The 17,031-nt window shown below is 39.0% G+C and overlaps 1 protein-coding gene across 5 annotated transcripts in view; it reads left to right on the top strand.

Annotated features, from left to right (window-relative positions):
- The first annotated feature begins 958 nt into the window (after positions 1-958).
- The window catches only part of TBL1XR1 (TBL1X/Y related 1), a 143,179-nt gene continuing 127,106 nt past the window's right edge, over positions 959-17,031 (top strand). The window contains exon 1 of one of the 5 annotated variants that reach the window (XM_039865085.1): positions 959-1,096. The gene's annotated coding sequence lies outside the window, so the exon portion shown is untranslated. Of the gene's footprint in view, positions 1,097-2,546; positions 2,629-17,031 lie in introns of those variants that run through there. The other 4 variants (XM_039865088.1, XM_039865081.1, XM_039865083.1 and 1 more) reach the window with 4 other exon arrangements.

The raw sequence follows: 17,031 nt of genomic DNA, 5'->3' as shown, positions 1-17,031 counted from the left end.
CTGCCTTGTGTGCGTGTGTTTTCTCTACAGATCCGGTGCTCTGGATTACATTTTGAAAATTGCTTATTACAGATAAAGCACCTTTGCAGGTACGCTTCCGACAAACATATGTATTTATGCACACAAAGGTGTGTGCACATCTTTTCACAAACAAACGTCCATATGATGATGCCTGCGCCGCGTTCCCTGCACTTGCCCACCGCGTGTGCGTGCTCAGCAGCGCAGCCCGGGTGCCGGCGGGGACTAGCCGCCCCCGAACGCGCGGTCGACCTCCCCAGCAAAGTTAACCCGCGTTGCTACACTGGCTGCGGCGCGAGACTCCCCGCCCCCACTGGGCCTCGGGCCGCGCGGCCAACACCCACCCAAGCCACCCGCAGCACCGGCGGCGGGGGCGGGGCGGCCAGTGCCCCAGAGGCGCCTCCGAGCGCCCGCGGGTCTTTCTTTATGTTTAAAAGACTGCGCCGCACACGCCCAGTCCCCAGCGCCGCCGCGGCGGGAGGGAGCGAGAGGAGCGAGGCCGAGGAGGCCCCTCCGCCGCGCCGCCGCCTCCCGCGTCCGCGGCGCCCCTCCCCCGCCGGCCCCTCCCCCGCGCGCCCGCCCGGCGCAGGCCGCTCGGGTTTGTTTTGCTGCGCGGCCGCCGCTGCCGCGGGCCTCGCGAGCTCATTTGTGCCTGGCTGGTCCCCATTCCTCTCTCCCCAGTGTTGAGTGTCTGAGCCGTTGGCTGCTCCGAACCGTTTGGCTCTTTCCCTTAGTAACAGCTTTTACCTTCTGCCTCAATTCCTCTCCCCGCTCGCGCCCTTCCCCCGCGCGCCGCCTCCCCCCGCCGCCGGCCGCGTGCGCCCCCGCCCCTCCCCCCGCGGCGGGAGCACCTCCGCTCGCCACCTGGGGACCCGCGCGGCGCTCCCCGCCCCCGCCCGCCCTGCGCCCATCCCCCGCGCCCTCCGCTCGCCGGGGTTATAATTGCCTCTCACCCCCCGGAGGGGTTATTTTGGGGGTGGTTGGAGGCGGCGGCGGCGGCGGCGGCGGCGAGGAGGGGAATTTCCTTGTGCCTCCATTCCCGGGAGGGGGGAGCGGCGTCGGAGGCCACCGTTTCCAGGTAAGCGCCGGGGGCCGGACCCTGGGGTGGGGGCAGCAGCGGGCCGGGGCGGGGGGCGCGGGCGGAGGCGGCCGGGGGCGCTGGGCCGCGGGGGGATGGGCAAGTGGAACATGCATTTTTCAACTTGGCCCTTTGGGGAGCTGGGGTTTGGGTGGGGGAGGGGAAAGAAGGGTAGGCATTTAGGGTGCCCCATCCCCCTTTTTCTTCTCAGGCTTCTTTGAAATGCTCACGTGCCTGCCCAGCCCCTACCCTTTCCTGGTCTTGGGGGATCCTTACCCTTATTATGTTGTTGTCCCCGAAAATGTGCACCTCGGCCTTCGCCCCCTCTTCCACCCTTCGTGCATTTACACCCCCTTTTTGTGTGTGGATGTGGGGGGAAGCTTTCAGGAAAGAATTTGCAGCAAATTGAATCAAGGAGCCATCATGAGGCCGACTCCTTTATAGCCTATTTTTAGCAGAGGAGAGAGATCTTTTCGGTGCATGTTATTTTGTTAAACCTCTGGCGGCAATGGAAACCTGCTCCCCTCCTTGGGCGCGTCGCCGACCCAGGCGCGGCGACCCTGGCCGGCGTGCTGGGGGCTGCGGGCGGCTGTTGGGGCCGCGGGAACCGGGCGGGGGCGCCGGCGGGGGAGGGGCGCAGGGCCGCACTTCAGGACATGTTTATTTGTAACTTAGCGCTTTTTATCATTCTAAGGAGGTATTTGATAGAGTCTCTTTGAAGTTGGGTTCAGAAGTGTAGAATTGGCAAAGTTATTGCCAGCTTCCTGGTAAGTTTTGGGTGGCACAGAGTCACATTTTCTGACAGTGTAAAGGCCACGTTGTGAGGGTGGTTTCTGGGTAACTTCCTTTTTGCAACCGATGTCATTTTTGAGCAGAAGCATACTTTTATTTAAGTGAAATATTAATCTTAAATGGCAGCTCGAGGGGAAGCCATGCATGTGTTAACATGTTCAGTATTTTTGGAAGTTCCTAATTTGCTGAAACAGGCATCACTTTGCAGTGGCAACCGAGGTTAAATTTAGGTTGTGAAAATGGTGTGTTTAATGTAAAATTTGAGTTGTAAGGGCTTTTTAAAAATGCTCCTGTTCGGTTATCTAATAACATTCTCTAAAATAATTGGGTGATCATAAATGACAAGGGTTGGAACCTAGTTAAAAACTAGATTTCCTCAGTGTCTGGAGTTTACTTAAAACCTTGGACCGTGCAGGGTAGGCTCCAAGGTGAAGAGTTTTAGTACCTATGTGATTTACAGTTGATGTAGAGAAGTTTACTACTGGCTTTCTTGTTTTCCAAACAAGCACCTTGTGTTGATCTAAACAAGCTTGTTAATAAAATATGGTGGTGAATTGGTGGGTTATTTTTAGTATAAATGGTTCCCCCCCTCCCCTCCCGTAATTAAGTAATCATCTTTTTTTTTTTTTTTTTCTAAAGACTCCTTTATCAGATTGGAAAATACAAAGCCCTGGTGGTGTTTTCATCTACTTACTTAAAACAAATTGTAGTGAATATCCTGGTTACACGTTGAAGATACAGTGAGTGACTTTTTGGCTTTCCCAGTGTGGTTCATTTTCATTTTTATTAAATCAGACCCATGCTACATTGGTGTATTTTAGTAATCCTGACTTCCTGGGACTGTATGTTCTCACCATTTTAATAAGTTTATAGTCTAGGGAAATAGAGCAGCTTTGTCTCCATGAAAACGGTGTGTGTGTTGGGTTGTATCATGGGAGTTCATGGCAAGCAGGCTTTGGAAATCATCATTGAGAGTTCTAGAAATAGCATTTACCTGTGGAGAAGGGGTGGCAGATGGTAAATATGCCAGAGAGTGGTTAGGCATGTGATCCATTGTTTATATTTTTTGCTCTTAAATTAAGGTTTTCCTGCTTGTTTGGAATATGATTTTTTCCCCAATTCTTTTATCATATGGTTTGATGTATGTAATCACAACCATTAAATCCATAAGCATCTATTTTTTTTTTTTTTTTTTGCCATTTGAGTAGTTAGACTTATAGGGCAAAATATTAAACTATGGGGGCTGTAAACTATATTTACATGGAAAAAGTTTTCCCTGCTATTAAGGAACTTAGTTTAGGGACTTGTTAATGGCTTAAAACTTGTTTCAAAGCTCACCATTAGTTAATGGAGTGATGTGTTTTCTTCCAACACATGCTAGTTTTGGTTATTAATATGGTGGAAACACGTGATACATGGAGTGGCCCCTTGTGGAGGTTGTATTTTTGCATTGGTTGCTTAAGAGTAATATTAAACATTTTAATAACTTCACATGTGTCCAGGAATCTTTTTGTTACTTGTGTTTTCAACATCTAATTATGGTTCATTATGATTACCATGATGCATGCCTACCAAGAGAAGAAGTAACTGCCTCCTGTATACTGGGAGCCTTTCAAGCTAATATGCAGAAAGGGCAGAGGCTTAATATAAACATAGGGGTTACTGTTAAAAAGAGATGGGACTAATGGACCTTTTGAACGACCACCTGTTGAATAAATATATCTCATCAAGTGAATAGTTGACAAAGGAACTTTCCCACAGTTCAATACAGCAGTATTACTACAAGGAATTTCTGACTTGGCACATTTTGATGAAGTCAGTAGAAATAATATGTGTTTGTGAGTTTTCTGTGTTATTTATATAAAAAGAATTGAGAGAAATGTGAATGGTAGTTAGGGAAGAGAGATGGCAGAAATATTAAGACTGTGCGACTTTGTATTTTTCTACATGTGAATTTGACTCCTTTCACAAATAACATTTACAGCTTAAGTCACTGAAATGCAAAAAAAAAGGAGCTAACATGGAGACATTTATGCATTTCCATAATACATAAAAGCTAGTTCTCCAGGCCTGTGTAGTAAAGAATTGATGAGTATCGTCCAGATTGGGGACCACCATGGTGGTATCTCCTGCTCTATCACCAGCAGAAACTTGAGTTAGAAAACAAAACTGTAAGAGAGCTGATGCTGGAGAGGTTTGCTTGGGATTGGACTCCATAAGAGTACATTGAATTGCCCTGTTACCAGAACCAAAAGAAAGGGACTCTGTTTGGGCTATGCTCTAGGAAAAGTGTGAGTTGCTTTCTGTGTCATTTATACCTCAGAGTAATCTTATGAGGTGTGTAGTGTATGGGGTTTTTTTTTTTTTTTTTTGTGAATGATGAAACAAGAGGTGCAGAGAAGTTAATTCACTTGCCCAAGGCCACAAAATGATCACATGATGCACTAGAATTCAAACCTAGGTTCGTCTGAGCCCTAGTCCATGTTCTTTGTAGATGACTGTTGCGACAAATTTTTCCAACTGTTTTGTCAGTCTTGCCTTTAGTTACCCTTGCCAAAACTAGTGTTTTTAATCAAGCTTATAATTCAGTAGTTGTGCATGTCTATTAATTGGGTCAAATGATTGCATGGATAAATGAAATTCGAGTGATTCAAACATCATTGTGCTTAACTCTCTCAGAACTCTTTGAAAAGATGGAATCTTGTCAACAGCTGTCTGTATTTTTCTACCTTAAAATTGACAGTGGTGAAGTAGCCTCTCCAAGTACTGCCCACAGAAATAAGAAAATGTGTTTCCATGCTGGCAATTAATAAGGAAAAGGAAATGAGAGTATGCCCAGCTATCCTCAGATTACATATTCCTGAAAACTTGTATAAGAAAAGTCATATGTCTTGTGTAGCATAGTGATTCCATCGGGGTCCTTGAGGTGAATTGCCTGGGTTCACACTCAGGCTCCATCCCTTACTATGTTTGACCTTGAAATAACTCTTGCTGTGTCTCAGTTTCCTGCACCGTGTCAGTTGGCTTTATGAGTTGAGAGGATTGAGAGAATTGTATGTGTCAGGTGCTGAGAACAGTACCTGACATAGGACAAGCATCATGGAAGTGTAAGGCATTTAGAATTATGATGATGGGTTTGAATTTGAAGTTTGCTTCTTTGTATTACATTTTATTTGCTTGTTACTTACTTTAAGTGGGGGCATAACGTCATAGAAAGCATTTGGCAGCTTTATTTCCTAAATTCCTGGACAAAATACTTCAGACAAATTTGGTGTAATTTATTTAGTCTTGAAGTTGTGATTTAAGGCTTACCTTGAGAAATTAGATTTTAACACTAAGTGGGAACAATAATACCAAGTTACATGGTTGGTGTAGGTATAGTAGTGGGTCTTTTACATGCCTTTGCTGCTGTTCTGTCACTTGGGCTTGGACATTTAAATCCACTGGTACCTTTTGAAATATTTTCCAACTCTTTTTAGATAAAAAAGGGAATTTTGTTTGTCAAGGCTGGATCTGGCAGTACCTAGGATCTACTTTTTAGATTGGAGTGGTTACTTCAAGTAGATTATTATTTTCCCCAACCTTGACCTTTCATCTGTGTTCTTGTTCCATATTTCAGCTGCTGTCAAGGCAGTTTTACTTGGAAGTGCTGTTCCTCTGAAATATCTCTGAGCCTTGTCTTTTTTTCACTTCCCATTTTTTACTACCATTCTTAATTCAGCAGTAATGTTAACTACTAATAGAGTTCTGTGTGTCAGGACTATACAGGTGCTTTGTCAGATACTTGTGACAGTCTAACTGGGTGATATCCTGATTGTAACAGTGAGGAAACTTAAGGTTCAGATAGTAAGGGATGCACAGAGGGATTTAGGCTCAGTGTGTCTGTCTTCTAACCAGTATTCTTAACTAGCAGTCTACTATCTTCTCAGTGAATGAATGATTGAATGGTTTTAGGTCTGGGTTATTGCATTAATTTTCTAGTAGGTCGCCTTGAGCAGCCTTTCTTCTTCTTCTTGTCTTCTGTAACTACTGACACTAAAATTTATTTAAAATACTGATTTCATCATGTCAGTTCCCCTCCTGGAGAACCCATAATGGCTTCCCTTTGCCAACTGGATCGAGTTCATATGCTTCACTGTGGCTTTTAAGGCTCCATTCTACCTATTCAGCTTAATTTCCTACTCTTCCCCAGCTGGGATTCTTGCCTGCCTATCAAATACTGCAGTTTTCCATACTCATTACTCTTCTGCTCTTGCCTGTGCTGTTCCTACCCTTTGTCCTTTTTATAGCCTAGTTTCAGCCCCACTTCTATGAAGCTTTTTCTGGCCATCCTGACTCAGGATATTTCTTCTCTGAGATTCCATTGCATTTAATGAATATCACAAACTCCATAATTATTCATTGTTTTGTGAGGATGTGTCACATTTCCCCCAACTACATGTCATTTCTTGAAGGAAAGGACCTTTTTCCTTATAGTATTTAGCAGAATTCTTGACTTTCCCTCACGCCATCTTCATGTTAAAATGGATTGTTTCTACAAGGGCCAATGTTAAAATAACAATGACAGTCCTGTTGTTGATGTGGCAGAAGCTTCTTTTTGAATTAGACCTTCAAAGTTTAGGTTTACTATAGTCTCATTTAACTGTTAATTTGAATTTTTTTTTTTTTAAACCTAGTCAAAACTTAGAGTGAAATGAAGATGAACAACTTTGTCCTCTTAATCCTGGAATAGTAGTAGTTAGAGTATTGGTGAAAAACCTAGTCTAGTTGGGAATCAAGTCACACAGGCTAAGTTGGCTTTGCCCGGTTATATTCGGCCAGTTATAATGAAGCTTAAGATTTCGGACTTTATTTTTTTAATCTCTCACGCCTTTTTGCTCATTATTTTCCCGGTAGTGTGCCTAAATAAGATGAAGTTTTTTGCTCCGAGTATGTGTGACAGCATTCTGACCACATTGGAGTCCCATTTGCGCCATGGCAGTGAATGTATTATTTTTCAGTATTGGGCGTGTCTAATATACAGTGTAAGTGGGTTTAATCTACCAAAAGAATATCACCATGGCCATCTCTCTTCAATAGGCTTTTATGGTAAGGCTGTGCCGTATTAATTTCAAACAACCTGTGTAATTTATTCTAAGCACAACTAACTTGGTATTCTATCCTTTTGACATTTTTAATATTTAGAGTTTTAAAATGTGTTTTTCAGCATGATTTTATTTGTATCAAACAAAATGAGTTGCCTTGCTTTCTGAAAACGTACATTCTTAATTTAGAATTAATACTGTCATAAGGGTTATGCCAAAAGAGCAACAATTAAGTTTCAGTAAACATGGATAGATTAAGGAAAATATTTGTATGAAATGACTAGTTTGAAAAATGAATGAGGAAGAATAGATAATGTTTAAATTGGGAGTTTGCCACCTGTTTTCCTCTTTAGCTATGAAAGTTTCAGGAGGTAGAATTAAAAAGAATAGAACATGGGGAGCATGGGTCAGAGATGGTCATTCCAGTATCTTAATAGAATAATTCTTTTTATGAAATTGTACTCTGGACTCTTAAACTTTTTTTTTCCCCCATAAAGGAGGTGTTTGAAATGTTTAATTACCTTTCAACAAAAACTGAAGAATTTTTACTTTTCAGGAACTAGATTTCAACCTACTTCTCGATATCTTTATTTTGAGAACAAAGGGATGGTATCAGAGCTTTCTTTTCTGTCCCTCCGCCCTCTTTTTTTTTTTTTTTTTTTTTTGCATTGTGTCCTTTTCAGCACACTGAATGATAGGACATTATAATGAAGTAATCAGTGACTGTTTTTGTTCTTTCTGTGTATCCGTTTGAATGGTGGGTAGCATTTTAACATGGGTTCACTGTTAACCAAATGAATTTTTATCAGTTTTCGCAAAGCCATAGTTGACATAGGTAAGTCATTTAGCTTCTAGGAATGTATATTAAGAGGGTCACGTGAAATATTGCCTCAAGTTCGCTCATTCACTCAACCAATAGTCAGTTCCTATAATAAAATTTTTAGATTCTGTCATCGAATTTTATGCGATTTTTCTTTTGAGGGAGATTTGCATGAAAACTTGGTTAATATAGAGTATATAAAGACTAAAAATCTACAGTTTCACATAGAATAAAAAGAAAGTCCTTGATATTAGCATAAGCAAACACCTTGCCAGAGGAGTTATAGTAATAGCCTATTTTGGTGGTTACCTTCAGCTGCTAACAATACAGCTTATGGGTTAGGGAGAAATGTTTTATGTTTTCTCCTTAATTTGAACAGACTAATTGTGTAGAGTATACTAATTTTGTTCCATTTCTGTTTTGCGGCTATCAGATGTCCATTAACTCACAGTATAAGACAATCGAGTCATCTACTTTGAATTTCTGAATTAAGGTAATAGGAAAAGTGAATGAATTTCCTTAATATAATTTTTTCTACATAACTATCCTTGTATGGGATATAATTTGTTATATGTGTCTGAATTTTTAGATGGTGTTAGTAGCTGTGGCATTGTTCTTTGGCACCTTATGTAAAAGTGTAATATGCTATATTCTAAAAAATTTTCCTCCACTAAAGTGATGGGTTTTCTTTAAATCATCTTTGTCTTAGTAAGTGGTCTACATTTGTGAGATCACAGGTGGGTTAGGCGTGCAGTCTGTTGTATAAAGGAAATTGTTTTCCTGTTCTTGTGCAAAAAATAACAGGCTCTCACGGGAAATTATTTTTTGACCTTGGACTTCCTAATGTCTTGCCAACAGAGGTGACCAGTTTTAACACCTGATGGGAGATATTTTATGTGACCTGGTCTTTTACAGATTTGTTTAGATTTGATGTTTATAATTTTCTTGTAAGTATTTATAGGCTCTTAAAGATATGTTAAAATGAAAAAACAAGGAGAAAAGTTCTTGTAGTCTGCTGCCATTTTGTTTAAAAAGGGGGACAGGAGTGGAAAAGAGGATACACGATGGTGTGTATATGTGTGTGTATGTGCGCTTGTTTTATATGTTTAAGGTGAGTTGAGAAATATACAAGAGATACTAACTGGTTTCAGGGGCGGAGTTGGGGTGGAGAGATGTGGTCAGATGTGGGAGAAACTTATTTTGGTGCATAACCTTTTGAACTGTTAATCTTACTGTTATTAGTTTTACCATTTGAAAAAAAATGATTGTGAAAAATCAAGACCTCCAGTTAGGACTTCTTAATCTTTCTATTTCTTTAAATTTGGACAGTCAAAAGAAGGGAAATCTGTGTTAATTTCTCCCATGCATTTCAATCAGTTCTTAAAGAGCTGGGAGTGTATATATTTCTGCATACACTTATTTTTATATCTCAGGTTTGTTGGCAGAATTAGAGCCAGTGAGTATGATTTAAAAGGGTTGGTTCTGTTTCTTGGTTGGGTCATCAGACCAGTGGAAGTATTTAGTGATGATGAACAGGTGATTTTTGAGTCCCATCGAAGGTTGAGAATTAGAAATTAATTTACTGCAAACTTTAAAAGATTTTTGGTCTTATAGAAATAGCGGTGTTTGATTTCAAAGGTGGTGTTTTGCCAAGGGTTTGGAAATCAGGTGAAAATGGTTTATTAGTTTTTTTTTAATAATTATCATAGTCTTTGATATAATGGGATCTGTGGAACTATGGATTATGATAGTGCACGGATCCTAACATGATTTGTGAACTTAGATATATATATATTATTGACTCTAAGGAGACAGATAACATTAGAGTCTGATTTCATTTTTGGTTGCAGTTGGTGTCACTTGTAATTGTTCACTGGCCCTTTACTTTACGCAAAGGGTCTTGCCTTCTACTTGTGCTCATCAATTTCAGCTTAAGCTGGAACAGCCTCAGAAAGGTAGCACCTGTTTTGTGCGTTTAATTCTGATGCACTGTGACCTGACACTGGCCTTTCCTGAGAGTAGTGCCCCTCTTTTTTGCAATAAGAAGGCTAGGGAGGGTCTGTGTCTGATTTTTGGCAGTAAACCCTTACTGTAGGGTGTTAATGTGGCAAAGAGCTCAGCCTCTTAAGCCAGGCATACCTGGTTTGAATACTGTCACCCCTACATATTAGTTGTATGGCTTTAGAAAATTATGTAAACGTTCCAGTTGGTTTCCACTCTAAAAAATGGGAATAAAGGATAATGAATATTTTCTTCACAGAGCAGTTGTGGGCTTTGGAATGTGACTACTTCTAAAGCAGTTATCATAGGGCCTGGCACATAGGAAGTACTCAATAAATGGTAGCTTCTACTTGGTGCCTTTGTTAGCTGCAGGAGGAACAGCTGTAGAGAGACAGAAAAATGGAAAAATGACACGCCTCCTGTAAACCTATCATGGCTTCCTGTAGCAACTGCAGAGAATGAGAATGGTTAGAATTCCCCATTTGGAGGGCTAAGACTGCATTTAGTGACTGACTTTTGTTGCCCATTCTTAAAAGTGAGGACATAGACTGTGGTGCTTTATGTCTCTGATACATATGTTGTTTTACAGTAATGTTTTATATTTTGGTCACATTTTGACGTTTCAAAAAAGTTAACTTTTCTTAAAAAAAAAAAAATCATTTTGCTTTCTTGAGTGGAATCTCCATTCCTTTTCTCCAGCCTCTGGCAGATCAAACACTGCTCTGGCTCTTAGTGGGTACTGCTAGGACAGATCAGTCATTTTGAATATGCATGTTACACATTATGTAAACTTTGTCTTGGACTCTCACTAAGAAATACATATGACATAACACAGTATGTGTACCTATGCACAAAATACTGAAATAAGTTTTCAGGAAATACTTGCTCTAATACGTGGTGCACTTTTTTTTCCTCCATATTTTCTATACGCTGATTTTTCGTTTAAAAATGAGTCTATTCATTTTCACATTTTATGCTGTTATAAATTTCTAAAATGATTTTATTTTATTTTACAAGTAATAATGATTGTGTTATTTACTGGATTCAGAAAATACTGGTTCAAAGGGTATAGAATTTTAATTATCTAATCTTTGTGGATTTAGAATCACTACTCAGAATTAGAAACAAATTGTTATTCTGAATAATAGAGCATAGGTAAATCCCATTTATTGATGCTAATGTATTTAGGTAGTATCCTGAGGCCTTACTGGGATTCTGAAATGACACCCTCATGTTGCAAGGTAAATAAAATACAAAAAGTAAAAATTAAAAGTAAAATACAAAAAGAGTTTGATTGCTAATGAGTGTGAATATAAGTCCTCTTTTTTTGGAGGGATAATCTGCAAATAGATTTGGATTAAGAACCCTGAATTCTTTTCACAAAGAGCAGTGATTCCTTTAAAAGGAATAACCATTACATTAAGTTTCTTACGTCCTATTGGAAAAGAATTTTGGATAGATTGCTTTTATCTTATTTTTAAAAATTAACATGCCATAATATGTTGGCTGCATGTTGATTGAAGATTAATCTCGTTTCTATGACAATCTTAAATTGATTTCCTGGCCTACTAGATGTCTGTTTCTAGCACACACCTCTCCTTGTCATCTCTCTTACTGGGCAGAGCCTTCCTTGAGGACAGCTGTGTTTCACCCATCTTTATCCTCGGATCCATCATTGATCCATCATCAGGTACAGTGCCAGGCACACTGCTGACTTTCCATTCATGTTAAGTCGAATCCATGAGGCTCTCCGGTTGAGGTATAGCTTTCCTAATACAATAGACCCTTGCTTCTCTGAGGGTGATTCAAGTATACAAAATTAGAAAAGGGGTCCATCCATTTTCACAGTTATTGACCTGTGGACTCATGTTCATACTGTAAGAATTGTGAGGGTCGGCTTGATTACCTAGCATCCTGCTTTTACAGTTTTTGGTGTCTGCAGAGACAATGAATATTCTCAAAACCTGGATTAAGAGACACAAAGACATTGACCTGACATTAACTGATTGGGTGGTTGTGTGGACTTGTCCACATGTTCTTGATACTCCTGTACTCTTTCTAGGTTATTTTCCCATGTTCTTGTTTTCCTCCTATTAAGAACTCTGGCCTTCACCTGATACTGATAATGTCATTCTTGCCTGACTTTTACTCCTGGTTCTTGATCTTAGCACTTGTGCTTGGTCGGTTCACCCACCGATGGTCCTCCCCTTTGAGCGTGGCCTTCCCTCAGGGCTTGGAGGATGTGCACACTCCATGCCCTGTGTCTCTTTAAATTACCCCTTACTGTACAAGTGATTCTGTGGCCCAGATTGACTCTTAATTCTGACCTCTTCTGATCTACTACTCACATTCTAGAATAGGAACATGCTGTACTTTCTTCTTTTGTTTCTACTGTTGAGTGTAGGCTGGCAGTGAGTGGCATTAAATTTTTATTTATGATAAGTGGCGATGAGACAGTTGGAAGTTAGAGGAGGGTTAGAGATGGAAGAAATAGAGATAGGTCATGGTAACACCAAGCTGTCAGGGCAATCGGGGGCAACACCCTCTACTTCTGGCCACTATTGAAAATATCCAAGACAATTTGACATTTGGGTCTTTGGAGATTGGGTATAAGAAGTCTTGGTAGGTGTGATTCTGTTATCATTTGGTGCCTTCCAAGTGGAAGGTGACTTTTTTTTTCATATTTAGTGAGGTAAAAAGATGATTCTTTTGTCATGGTGGTAGTTGTCAGAAGGGACATAGTTAAGCTGCTTTCTGGAAACCAGAATTTGCTATATGGAGGATAAGATTTTCAGTTTTAGAATTTTGAACTAAAATCATTGTCATAGTATTTCAGTGCTATTTTAAGAAATATTTATACTTATAAATAAAAATTTTAAAATTCATCAGCATACGTAAAAGATTAGTAAGCCTAACATTTAAAATATTAACATTTTTACTTTTCTCTGAATGTTGTTAAAACAGGCAAAAGGTACTATTAAATGGGAGCATGAACATATTATTTTAGAAGCTTTTGTGTTTTTTATCTTTTGTTTACTTGTCTGCTGGAGAGCATTTTTGTTTAGATAACTTTTGTATTCCTAGGCTTTCTGCTTGTATGTGGGTGTGTTTTCTAATTCGTTGCCTCTCTACTTGGTTTGTTCCTTTTTTGAGGGTCATATGCTCTTGAATAGCTGGCTGCCTTGTTTCATCTAGTCTCATTTGCCTTTCTTGCATTTTCTTGTCAGTGACTCATGTGTTTTGCTAGTAGGTAACATTGGTTGGTTACTTTGGTCTGACAAATCAATATATAAGTGACTTCCTACAAGTAAGAACTAGTAGTAACAGGAACAGTGGTTTTTTTTTTTTGAGACTGTGCATACCAGCATACTGACCTTTTGATAAATACTATGATAAATGCATATGATATAATTTACATGGATACATATATGGTTTATAGAGTGCATAGCAAAAACATTTATACGTATTATTTTGTGTGGCGATGAGATGCTCAATAAATGTCAGTTTTCTTCCCTTTCCCCTTCCTCTATGGGTTTTCCGTCATACTCAGTACAAAATTCAAATGTCTTCCTTTAGCCTGTGAGGGTCCCCCACTACGTGCTTTGCCCCTTGGCCACCTCACAAATCTTAATGTATTGTACAGGACCCTCTCCCTTGTTCACTGTGCCCACCATACTAGTTCCATGCCCACTGAACAAGGCTGTTCCTTCTTGATGCCTTAACTGCTTTGCACTGTGCCTCAAGCTTTGCCCTGAGATTGTCATATGGCTGATTATGTCATTCAGATTTTAGTTTTAGTGCCACTACCTCAGGTTACATAGAGCGATCACTCTGAAGTGTAGCTGCTCATTCCTTAGCCATTTTCAGGCAGAAGACACTCTTATTTTCCTCATAGTATTTCTTTCTGAAATAGCTTTGATCATTAATCTATACTTTTTTTTTTTTTTTTTTTGCTCACCTCTATAGTTTAAACTCCATGAGAACAGGTATAGGGTCTGCCATATCACTCCAGGACCTAAAACGGGAGGTAGGTATTCAGTAAATATTTGAGTAAATTGTTCTCTCTGGAATATTTTCATGACCATCTGATAGCCTTAAGCTGCTTCATCCTACAATAGAACACTGGAAGTAATTCATTGGAAGGTCAGCAGTTAGGGGAGTGTTGGAAGAGGCTTTCCTACATTGATATGTGCATTCCAAAGCCTAGGGGCATTTGTGAGTGTACTATGCTTTTCTTGGAGGAACATATTTACAGATGTAGCTTGAATTAGTCTGGGGAAAAAAATGAGTGATTGATGAAATTTGAAAACATGCTTGTGCTAATCTTAAATGCTAGATTTTAAGAGGTTAACACTTCATTTTTCTTAAGTTAAAGATACATATTTCATTCAGGTCATGAGAGCCAAATATCCCCATTATGTTTTATACAGATTCTGGAGAGTTTGTAATTTGCCTTTACTTACATTTACCTGGGATATTGTCTTGATTAATCACATTCAACTTCTTGAAGTTGGTATATGAGTCAGAGCTTTTGTAGTTACGTGATAGAAACTGCAAATTAACTTAAGACAAAAAAGGAGAATTCATCGGTGTATGGAATCCAGAAATGTATTGGAGAACTCAACTATAGGAAGGGCACTGAGTCAGCCATGCTTTAGGACTAGAACCAGACCCATTTGAATGCTACCAGAAGTCTCTGTTAACAGCTCCCCCCCGGCCTTTAGACTAGTTTTGTTCTCAGTGTAGATTGGCTTTCTTCACATGGAGAAAAATATAATTTTCCAGTGCCAGAGTTTTTATTCTGTTTTCCCTGCTGTAGAATGAGAACTACCTCTTTATTTATTTTGCTTGGAAAATTCTTGAAGCACTGATCAATTTGGTTTGGGAAAGTGCTGACCATGGCCAGAGGCCACATATAAACTACGACTGCCCCCAAGTACCTGGTGGGAGTGGGGCGAGAGCAGTGGGTATGACAGTTTAGTAAATAAAGAAGCTGCTGAGCAGACAGTTTCTCTTCCCCCACTCCAAATTGTCCTTTTACAGTTGTGATGGTTGTACCTTTAATTCATGATACAAATTAAATTAAAACTCTCTTTTAACTAGAATTGGCACTTTTTTTTTTTTTGCTCTGTAGTTCCCTGTTTCAAATACAGATCCATTTTTTAAGTGAAAAATTGAGGTCCTTTATGTGATAGTAATTGTAATTTTATGCACTCTGTTGCTAATATGGATACTCGAATGAATTTCTCTTCTCAAAATGAGTTATATGGTAAAAAATTGATGCTATTTATTTTGGTTCTATTTTTAGCATTATTTTTGCTAATTTAACAAATAGTAGAAGCCAATATTTGAAGGCAGCTGTTAGAAAATTATCAACAGGTTAATTTTACCTATGTAGGAGATATTTTAATTTCTCAGGAAATTAACCACCTTTATCCTAACCAGATAGTTAAATAATTTTTAGCATGTAACAAAATGAACAAGTTACATATTTTTTAAATTAAAAAATGTTTTTTCCTTAAAGCATATACTTTTTTTAGTTACATATTCTTAACAATTGTTATTTTGAGCAATACTGCATCAGCTCACTAAAATAAGAAAAGAACCATGTAAAAAAAGCCTTTGTGACCCAAGATACAGTAATCTTTTTGAATTTCAGTTGCTTTATCTTTAAATCATTGAACTGGATCCTTTCTGGATTTAATGCTCTTTTACCCTATGATTGTGCATATAATTTAAAGATTAAATCAGTGTGCAGCCAAATTAAATGGAAAATGTACAGTACTGATCTCTTTCAGTTTAATCATTACCTGAATTGAGTCTTCTTAAAGAAAACATTTGCATTTCTCTGACACCTCTACACATTAACTGTAGAGAAAATATTTTTTAGATACCCAAAGAAGAAATTGCTGTTGTTTTAGCCAATAATATCTGAGTTCAGGTGCGTTTATTTCTTACATCCCCTTTTACTGTAGAGAAATTAAAAGAAATAGCATCAAACACATTTTTGACAATGATTGTTTTCTTTAATGCCCTCATTTTGACTGTATGATTGTTGAATGTCAAAGCCCAGATAATTTTTCAGCACTTTAGATTTTATTTTGCTCTGTGTACTACACATTTTTGAAATTGTTCTAAAAGTATACCTCAAGCACTATGAGAAAATGCTGTTCGCATTCATAATTTTTAAATACTAAAGTAATAAGTGTTACTCATGTTTAACTACTTAGAATTTTTGTATATTAAAATAATTTACAGTAAAAATATGTGAGTGGTATAGCAGGAAAAGGAGAGTATATAGGGCGTGAAGATGCCAAACAGGTTGGTATATTCTGGCAAACAGTTTGCTTTATGTGTAGCATATGGTTTATAAGTTAGAGGGTGATGTGAACAGACAGGAAAGATAAGAGGGTTCATATCATGAAGTGACTTCTTTGCTGTGGTAAGGACTTTGGACATTTATTCTTTGACAGGGAACTAGTGAAGGACTTTAAGCAGAACAGAAGGATTATGTTTTAACCCTTAGTGCAATGAAGGATGAGATGATGGTTTGGAAAGAAAAAGGGCTTAGCTCTGGACAGAAGGGAGAAAGTTGAGCTGGTGGTGTGATAGGTGAGAGTGACATCACATAATTCTTAGAGTACTGCAAACTGGTCCATGGTTCTAAATTCTGAAAAAGAGCGATTGGAAATTAAGGAGAGAATGGTATTGAAAAGAGCTAAGCATCTAGGTTTTTTTTTTTTTTTCCTATTTGTTACTGCTCCTCTTTTGGGGGAGAACAGAGGATGAAGATTGGGGTTTGTGAGGGTGGGGAATTAATTTGATGTCCAAATAGCTAAGGGACAAAAGCAGGAGGACAGTGCCAGGAGAGGGAAATTGCTGCATGGGAAAGAAGAATCCTCTTATTGTGATACCCTAAACCAAGGGATAATTAAATTAGGTACTTATTTGAGAATAGTCACAAGATAGCTTTGTATAGTATAACTAGTTTGTGAATTTTCTAGTAGGCGTAATTTGTATTGAATTATAGGTCAGTAATTTTTTCATTTATTTTCAAAACTTCTAACAATTTTACATTAACATAAAAGTTATTAGAATCTCAGTTTGATAAGGGTAGAAAGATAATCTGAATAAAATACTGTTAAAATAGCATAAATACTGTAATCTATTATATTTCTTTTGTGTCACTTGTCACTCTCATTTCTGATTTTATTTGGCTCTTCTCTCTTACTTGAGTC

This window comes from Pteropus medius, unplaced genomic scaffold (genome assembly GCF_902729225.1).
Source record: "Pteropus medius unplaced genomic scaffold, Ma_sr-lr_union100, whole genome shotgun sequence".
Classification (NCBI taxonomy): domain Eukaryota; kingdom Metazoa; phylum Chordata; class Mammalia; order Chiroptera; family Pteropodidae; genus Pteropus; species Pteropus medius.
This window is presented reverse-complemented; position numbering and strand designations above follow the sequence as displayed.